This window comes from Hesperophylax consimilis, unplaced genomic scaffold (assembly GCF_061612785.1).
Source record: "Hesperophylax consimilis isolate HC1 unplaced genomic scaffold, BYU_Hcon_1.0 scaffold_33, whole genome shotgun sequence".
Classification (NCBI taxonomy): Eukaryota; Metazoa; Arthropoda; class Insecta; order Trichoptera; family Limnephilidae; genus Hesperophylax; species Hesperophylax consimilis.
In genome coordinates this window covers 232785-243303 of record NW_028301263.1, presented here as the reverse complement: position 1 = coordinate 243303, position 10519 = coordinate 232785, and the positions used below count along the sequence as shown (strand labels likewise).

Genomic DNA, 10519 nt, shown 5'->3' with positions numbered 1-10519 from the left:
GTTCCACAGAATATGCGACAAAGCAGTTAAATTTTGGATCGCAATCGAAAACGAACTGCTACGAACATAGGCACAAGTCAAAGTCGGTCTGCAAGTTAAGCGCGCTTAATAAGTAGGTACCTTTTGAATGAGATATTATAACCGAACCGAGTTTCGTATTGTGATTAGTCATGTCGGAAATCTTGTTGGTTGTTCGGCGCTCGGGAGCACATATTAGCTGGCCGCCACTGGTTGTACGTACAATCACGACACATGTGACGTCAGAATTCTTTCGACCAATCGTGGAGCGTATACACTCTATTGCTATTGAATGCTTTTTCAAGAACGTTTAACTAATTCTAAGAATAATAATATAGAAATATATTTATATATTTAGAATCGATATTTTTTGATCTACATGAACATATTTTTTATAAGTCAAAATATTTTTTACTCAACTTCCTTATTGCTGCCGTTTTGGTCATACCAAAGCTGCATGCAGATCTCAACCCAGATGTTTTAAATGTGGAGAAAACCACGCAGCTGACCAATGTCCTTCTTCCTCCTCACCCAAATGTTTTAACTGCTCGGGCTCACATACAGCTATCAACACTTCTTGCCCAGAACAATCTCGCCAAAAAAATATTAAAATTTCTATGGCCTCTCAGAACTTGTCTTTTCTGCAGGCTTCTAAACTATTCCCGCCTGTCAAAAAATCATTTGCTGAGGCTTTATCCAGCAACTCCTCATCCAACCCTCTTCCCTCTTCTACAACAACTTCTTCTCGTTCAACTAAATTCACATACAAAAACGCTATCTCTAAACCGGCTCCTGGATACGATCAGCAACAACACAACTCACTGCTCTTAAATCCCAATGGTTCACCTCTTTCAAATGCCACAAATGGGTGTGCAAATAATTATAATCCGTCCTCAATGAACTCTCTTTTTCTTCTTTTTTTTTATTTTTTTTAAATGGCTTTTCACCCCAGTGGAGTGTTCTGGCCAGTGTCAAGTAGAGAGTGTGTGGAGTATTTGTATTTGTGTATGTGTAGGTTAATATTTATTTACCAAAGAATTACAAATACACAACATAAATATATAATATACAGTTCACTAAACACACTAAATATAAATAAATAATATATATATATATATATATATTTATCCCCTCTCGTACTATGTTGATCTTGCGCGACGGTACGCCAGGTATATGTTGATCCGTCTGCATTTGTTGATCCACCTCGGATATGTTGATCCATTACCCAAGCTGGCATACATATGTAAATCCCTATAGATCAACTTGTGTCATCGAGATTTAGCTGTAAGCCACGCCCATTTTTCGGTCGCATATACATTTTACACGATTTATTTTGTTGATCTATATATTTCTGACAAACTTGACGGCTTGCATGCGTTGTAAATTGAAAACCGCAGATTTCGCGCGCGTTGTGGTACTTTTTAGATTGTGTTAGAACATCCATATTCTATGAAAATGACTTTGTACTTAAAGAGGATAGACTGCCTCACGAGTATTTATATTGAAAAACTTTCGCAAACATCAAATCCATGCTAAAAAAATCTTTTGAACTTGATTAAACAAAAATTGTAAATTTAATACATCATTTACTACGTTTCGTGACTTAGCAGGGGTGCCCGGGTTCATGGGGTGAGGTTTGTCTGGGTTATTTTATAAGAGAAATTTTGAACTTTGATTGAATAAAATTTTATTTTAATGTATCTTTTACCATCTCTCCCGACTTAAGTTTCTTGTAATGATTAAGTTGAAACAAAGCGTAATATCCATAATATGTGCCTATTAAAATTGCGGCGATTAGATTGGTGAGAATTTAATAATTTCAAATTTTAAATTAAAATTGCTATAAATTTATTTAAATTTGTTGTTTATTAAACATGGCTAAAGTCATTTCAAGCACCGATTCCAACCAACGATGTTTTAGTATATGTTCGTCAATCAACAGGAGCCATAATGTCTGTACATCAGAGCCCTCGAGAACTATTACAATTATGTGTACCGCCGCCCCGGGAACCATTTATTAGATAACCAACACCCCTACCATAGGTCACGGCCAACCTTTAGCGAGATTGTTGTTTATTTCTTATATTTTTTACATCATTTCCACACAGGAGGCCCTGAGGAAAATCGTAACCCTCAGGGCCTATGTCATCTTTGTGAATGCTGTGTTGGGGGAATTTTGAAGGAAAGGAAGGAGAGTGAGTTCTGGGAAGTAAATAGGTTTGATGGGTGGGTAGTAATCTGGGGTTCAGTGTGTTTGAGTGATATACATAAGAATCTAACTCTCCTACTGCGTTGCAAGGCGATGCGTTGAAAGAGGACTAATCGATCCGGCCCACCACGCAGTTATTAGGCAGGCGCATCCGCCGCCAAGCCCCTCACATACCTCATCCCATAAAATCGGGCACTCCTGATAAGTCACCAAACATATCAAACAACTTGGGGAGACCTATGGCAGAAGTGTGGGTTATCCAATAAATGGTTCCCGGGGCCGTGGTACACATACCCTCCTCCCAAATTGTGATAAACGTCTACTTTCAAATGTAAAACATAATTTAAAACGTACCTAAATGACGGCCTCTGTTATCGAGGGGTAAGGCTATCGACTAGCAATCCGAAGGTCGCGGGCTGAAATAAATTTTACTAAAATTAATTTGTACTATTTTACAATTAGTGTTTGGCAACCAGATCTGAATAGCCAGGTACTATCCCAACTTCCTCCTCGTCATCTCCTTCGAGGTTCACAATATCTTCAGTCTCACGACAACCCCGATTTGGGATGCCATAGTCTCACTGGCTCCAGGGACTCAGGGGACAGGGACTGGTGTGATATTCATTTTTTTTTTTTTAAATGAAAACAGAAATAGTGTCAGTGAATAACATTCATTTAACATGACCACCCAACGAGAGGCTGATTTGTTTCACAGTTTATGGATGACACGTGCAGTGCTATACTAATACCAGCTAGAGGAGAGCGTAAAACACTTCAATATTTTTTTATTTAAATTTTGATAATTCCTCGATGATTCATATTAATGTTTCATAAAAAAATACAAATGAAATCACACCACATCCAGACAAAGAAGCCGATATGTTTTTATACACTAAAAACGTTTTTTTGGATATTCTCTGTATGAAAACTAATTTTGTTAATAAAATAATACTGTATTGTGAATTTGATCAGACCTACTCTTCGTTGTTAAGATAATGCACCTGCGGACTCAGGCCTTAAAGTAATAATACTCTAAGTCTCTAGCCGCCGGCCGGGATATAACGACACCCTGATTAGAATACATTTAATTGTTTTGTCTTTGATATCATAAATATTTTTAATAAATTAAAAACGGCTATGGAATTCCACGTTTTGCCACCACGATACTATTGATTACTTAACACGGCTAAATATTTCATAACGACTTATTAACGATTCCAGAATGTATTTTATTTATTACTGTTTTAAAAATTTTTCTGTTTCTTTAGACGATTTTTTTTTTAAATGGGTATAAACTACATTTTATTATTTATCCACTGGAGCGATTTCTGCCATATTTTAGACCGGTCGGTGGCCGAGTTGACATCGCGTTTGGGTCCCACCCAGGCATAGTGTGTTCAATTCCTGGGCTGGCTAAGTCCCCCATCACAACATAAGCAACATTTTCAGCTGACTGTGGTGGTAGTAGGAGATTTTCAAATATTGCCAGGTTATTCTTAACCCGGGAATGTTTGTCTTTCTTTTCAAAAATTAGTTTATATTGTTTATGTTTTTATGTTTTCGGGGGATACCAGTACAATTGACCCAGTACTACAACTAAACGTCAGTTTTTTTTTTTAAGTTTCTGTGAATACAGCTCCCAAGTCTTGCTCAAGTGCATGTCCGTCCGTAACACTTAGTCAATGTACTTATTTGTTCGTTGTCCTCTCGTTCCTAATGTGAAGTTGCTATTTTAATTTTAATTCATAAATGAGATCCCTGAGGCGTATGTGTGGTTAAACCATGTTTGATCGTGTGAGGAATGTGGAGATCCGCAAAGAGTGCAAGGCTGATGTAAGCGTAATGAGTAAGATTAAGAAAGGGACGCTTAGATGGTTTGGGCATGTAGAGCGAATGAGCGAAGATAGGAGTGTGTAAAGAGGATATATGATGCAAATGTGAATGGTAGCAGAAGTCGGGGAAGCCCGAGGAAGACATGGCACGATCAAGTGAATCAGATACTCGAGTCGGGTCATGTCAAGAGTCAGAATAATAGAAGAGTATTATGAGACGATGTATGAATGTGAATGAGGCAAGAAGTGTGTGCCAAGACCGAGTTGTTTGGCGGTCCGTCCTCTCTGTCTACCCCTGCGGGGAAACGGCGTGATCGTTAATTAGTTAGTTAGTTAAATATACACGTTGTTTGGGGGAAAGTTTTATCTCATTCATAAAAAAAAAACTTTTTTCCTTCTTTTTTATTGAGATTAAAGCAAACTATGATATAAACATAATTTTATTTTTTATTTTATTACACTAAATAGTTACAGTTCGTGACTAGACTGATTTTCTTGATGCCAGATAGTGTATTACGTTAAACATAATTGAAATTTTGAAAAATTATTATTCAACTAATTAAAAAACTTCTTTTCCTCGTCGAAGTTATTAAAATTGGACAACTTTGGTTGAATTGGTTCAATTGGCCACATATAGAATTCATTTGGCCCACTGTAACAAAAACTTCATATAAAATATAATCGAACAAATTGATTAAATATAATTGCATTTGTAACCACCTTGTAGCTGTTTTTTAGTTTATGATTTATTTATTTCAAAGAAAGATGCCGACTTCCGGTCATATTGTTGTATAATATTAAATATGAGATGTTTCTTTTAAGAGCATTTCATTTTATTTAGAGAACTTTAAAATATAAACATTTCCGGTAAGGGTTCCATGATAACTCAACACAGTGACAATTCAACACACCTTTAAAAAGTGATGTAAAGTCATTAGAAACGATGAATAAAAAATTTAAACCTAACCTAACCTAACCTACTTAACCCAGTTAATAATGTTTTTGTTTCATCACTTTCCATGACTTTACATAACTTTTTAAAGATGTGATGAATTATCATTTTGATGATTTATCTGGTCATCTCCGGTAAGATGTAACAATCGTTTATACAGAATATTAATATTTGAAGTTGAGTTGAGTTCTGCGATTATTAAGCTTACGAGTTTTTTTAAATTCTAAAATAATGTGATAATCGATAAAAGATGGGTGGATTCATTGCTTATAATATAGATCATTTTGTATGTCTCTATATTCAAATTCGGAGGTATGACTTTTTTATGTGACACCTCTCACAAGAGTGCCCTTGTCTTTATACGTTAAATACATAGAAACTATGTCTCCACCCAGTTGGGCAGCGTTATGGGGCGGATTAAGATAGGGTCTGTAGGAATGAATTTATTAATGCGGGTCTTAAAGAGGCCCGGATTATATTGAGGAAGAAAAACAGATGCCGATAGCTCGTTCCACATACGAGCCGACTTACGATAAAACGAGTCGGAGAAACGACCCGTTCATATATGTATCGATAACATCAATCCGCTCGTGTCCGTCGAGTTGTCGAGTATCAAGCAGTTGTCGAGTATCAAGCACGTGCACGGTGCACTGGGGATCAATGCTGCTAGCTCCTTTTAACAGGCTCTAATAAAATATCTGTAGAATAGACACAGCATACGCACATTTCGTCATACATGATTTTACCGTACATATGCCTCAGGGATCTCATTTCTACAGTATTCAGTCTACTTTCAGCCTTCTTCTGCCAGTTCCATGCCTCACTTCCATATATTAGGGTAGGTACCAGCACTCCATTGTGGACTGCTAGCTTCGCTTCTTTGGACAGTTTTTTCTTAGCTCCAACCTCGTCCAATCATCCATTAATTACCCATTATAACCAAGAACCCGGCCACCCCTACTAAGTCACGAAGCGTAATCAGGAGAGATGGTAATAGATGCAAGTTCAATATTTCCCATATAACATTATGCCTTTTGCCGCCATTTTGGATTTTGATGGTCAAAAGGTATCCCTCAACCAGTCTCTTTCGATCCGGCCCGCCACGCAGTAGGTATTTTTTTAATGGATTTGATTTTTGCGAAAGTTTCGTTTCAATCTAAATACGCATACATTTCTTATAAACAATTCAAGCAACAAACAGTCGAATGAACACGTCATTTTGATTTGAAACGGTACCATCTCACAGTCATTTCATGCGATATCCGACTCTAGAGACTAATACTTTGAGTTCAATATCACAAAAGATTACGGAATCAGATAAAACCTTGTGATGAACAGTCCACCGATTGCTCTTGATTGGTTCATTTAGTAAAACCATATATAGGGACACAGATCAACTTTGTCCAATAACTTCTTACCTGGATCAACATACTACGGGAATAGATCAATATATATGAGATCAACATAAGTATGCCAATTTAGGTAGATCAACATAAATTATGCATCCGATTTCCATACAAATTTAGAAAATTTTATGAACAGTATATCAAATGGTTTTTCTGGCAAACTGGCAACATTGATAATTATTGTACCACTGTTGTCAATTCATTCAGATGTATTCCACAATAGCCAAGTTATATGGTGTTAAAGGTGGATCAACATAGTCTAACAACTTCTTACTGGATCAACATACTACGGGAAGAGGTCAATATATAAATATATATATATATATATATATATATATATATATATATATATATATATATATATATATATATATATATATATATATATATATATATTTATCCCCTCTCGTACTATGTTGATCTCGCGCGACGGTACGCCAGGTATATGTTGATCCGTTTGCATTTGTTGATCCACCCCGGATATGTTGATCCACTACCCAAGCTGGCATACATATGTAAATCCCTACAGATCAACTTGTGTCATCGAGATTTTGCTGTAAGCCACGCCCATTTTTCGGTCGCATATACATTTTACACGATTTATTTTGTTGATCTATATATTTCTGACAAACTTGACCGCTTGCATGTGTTGTAACTTGTAACCGCCAATTTCGCGCGCGTTGTGGTACTTTTTAGATTCCGTTAGAACATCCATATTCTATGAAAATGACTTAGTACTTAAAGAGGATAGACTGCCTCACGCGTATTTATATTGAAATGGAACTTTCAAAAACGACAAATCCATGCTTAAAAAATCTTTTGAACTTGATTAAACAAAAATGTAATTTTAATGCATCATTTACTACGTTTCGTGACTTAGCAGGGGTGCCCGGGTTCATGGGGTGAGATTTGTCTAAGTCATTTTATAAGAGAAATTTTGAACATTGATTGAATAAAATTTTATTTTAATGTATCTTTTACCATCTCTCGCGACGTAAGTTTCTTGTAATGATTAAGTTGAAACAAAGCGTAATATCCATAATATGTGCCTATTAAAATTGCGGTGATTAGATTGGTGAGAATTTAATTTTTCAAATTTTAAATTGAAATTGCTGAAAAATTTATTCCAATTTGTTTTTTACTAAACATGGCTAAAGTCATTTCAAGCACCGATTCCAACCAACGATGTTTTAGTATATGTTCGTCAATCAACAGGAGCCATAATGTCTGTACATCAGAGCCCTCGAGAATTATTACAATTATGTGTACCGCCGCCCCGGGAGCCATTTATTAGATAACCAATACACCTACCATTAGTCACCGCCAACGATTTAGCGAGATAGTTGTTTATTTTTTGTATTTTTTTACATCGTCTCCACACAGGAGGCCCTAAGGAAAATCGTAACCCTCAAGGCCTATGTCATCTTTGTGAATGCTGTGTTGGGGGTATTTTGAAAGAAAGGAAGGTCAGTGAGTTCTGGGAAGGAAATAGGTATGGATGGGTGGGTAGTATTCTGGGGGTCAGTGTGTTCGAGTGATAAACATAAGATTCCAACTCTCCTACTGCGTTGCAAGGCGATGCGTTGAAAGAGGATTAATCGATCCGGCCCACCACGCATTTGGTAGGCAAGCGCATCCGCCGCCAAGAACCGAACAAACCTCACCCCATAAACCCGGGCACTCCTGCTAAGTCACCAAACATATCAAACTACTTGAGGTGGCTCTCGACTAGCAATCCGTAGGTCGCGGGTTCAAATAAATTTTATTAAAATTAATTTGCACTATTTTACAATTTAGTGTTTGGTTATATCTGAATAGCCAGGTACTCTCCCACCTTCCTCCTCGTCATCTCCTTTGAGGTCTCCTTTGAGGATGCCATAGTCTCACTGGCTCCAGACGGAAGTTTTTGTAAGCCTCCATATTCAAATTCGGCGGTATGATTTTTTTATGTGACACCTCTCACTAGAGCGCCCCTGTCTTTACACGTTAAATACATAGAAACTATGTCGCCAACCGGTTGGGCAGCGTTATGAGGCGGGTTAAGGTAGGGGCTGTAGGATAGGAATTTATTAATGCGGGTCTTAAAGAGGCCCGGATTATATTGATAGCTCCGTTCCACATGCGAGCCGACTTACGATAAAACGAGTCGGAGAAACGACCCGTTCATATATGTATAGATAACATCAACTTAACTGTGAACGTGTATTCCGCTCGGTCCGTCGAGTATCAAGCACGTGCACGGTGCACCGGGGATCAATGCTGCTAGCTCCTTTTAACAGGCTCTAATAAAATATCTGTAGAATAGACACAGCATACGCACATTTTGTCATACATGATTTTACCGTACATATGCCTCAGGGATCTCATTTCTACAGTATTCAGTCTACTTTCAGCCTTCTTCTGCCAGTTCCATGCCTCATTTCCATATATTAGGGTAGGTACCAGCACTACATTGTGGACTGCTAGCTTCGCTTCTTTGGACAGTTTTTAGTTACCTCCAACCGCGTCCAATCATCCATTAATTACCCATTATAACCAAGAACCCGGCCTCCCCTACTAAGTCACGAAGCGTAATCAGGAGAGATGGTAAAAGATACAAGTTCAAAATTTTCTACATAACATTATTCCTTTTGCCGCCATTTTGGATTTTTATGGTCGAAAGGTATCCCTCAACCAGTTTCTTTCGATCCGGCCCGCCACGCAGTAGATGGGCAAACGCATCCGCCGCCAGGACCTAGACAAACCTCACCCTATGAACCCGTGTACCCCTGCTAAGTTATGATTTTTTTATGGATTTGTTTTTGCGAAATTTTCGTTTCAATCTAAATACGCATACATTTCTTATAAACAATTCAAGAAACACACGTCATTTTGATTTGAAACGGTACCATCTCACAGTCATTTCATGCGATATTCGACTCTAGAGACTAATACTTTGAGTTCAATATCACAAAAGATTACGGAATCACATAAAACCTTGTGATGAACAGTCCACCGATTGCCCCCTTGATTGGTTCATTTAGTAAAACCATATATAGGGACACAGATCAACTTTGTCTAATAACTTCTTACCTGGATCAACATACTACGGGAATAGATCAATATATATGAGATCAACAAAATCTTTTGAACTTGATTAAACAAAAATGTAACTTTAATGCATCATTTACTACGTTTCGTGACTTAGCAGGGGTGCCCGGGTTCATGGGGTGAGATTTGTCTAAGTCATTTTATAAGAGAAATTTTGAACATTGATTGAATAAAATTTTATTTTAATGTATCTTTTACCATCTCTCCCGACGTAAGTTTCTTGTAATGATTAAGTTGAAACAAAGCGTAATATCCATAATATGTGCCTATTAAAATTGCGGTGATTTGATTGGTGAGAATTTAATTTTTCAAATTTTAAATTGAAATTGCTGAAAAATTTATTCCAATTTGTTTTTTACTAAACATGGCTAAAGTCATTTCAAGCACCGATTCCAACCAACGATGTTTTAGTATATGTTCGTCAATCAACAGGAGCCATAATGTCTGTACATCAGAGCCCTCGAGAATTATTACAATTATGTGTACCGCCGCCCCGGGAGCCAATATATTAGATAACCAATACACCTACCATTAGTCACCGCCAACGTTTTAGCGAGATAGTTGTTTATTTTTTGTATTTATTACATCGTCTCCACACAGGAGGCCCTAAGGAAAATCGTAACCCTCAAGGCCTATGTCATCTTTGTGAATGCTGTGTTGGGGGTATTTTGAAAGAAAGGAAGGTCAGTGAGTTCTGGGAAGGAAATAGGTATGGATGGGTGGGTAGTATTCTGGGGGTCAGTGTGTTCGAGTGATAAACATAAGATTCCAACTCTCCTACTGCGTTGCAAGGCGATGCGTTGAAAGAGGATTAATCGATCCGGCCCACCACGCATTTGGTAGGCAAGCGCATCCGCCGCCAAGAACCGAAAAAACCTCACCCCATAAACCCGGGCACTCCTGCTAAGTCACCAAACATATCAAACTACTTGAGGTGGCTCTCGACTAGCAATCCGTAGGTCGCGGGTTCAAATAAATTTTATTAAAATTAATTTGCACTATTTTACAATTA

The 10519-nt window shown here is 37.6% G+C and overlaps 1 protein-coding gene across 1 annotated transcript in view; it reads right to left on the bottom strand.

Annotated features, from left to right (window-relative positions):
- LOC149409197 (uncharacterized) overlaps positions 1-10519 on the bottom strand; it is a 71229-nt gene that overhangs the window by 32574 nt on the left and 28136 nt on the right. The window lies entirely within an intron of this gene.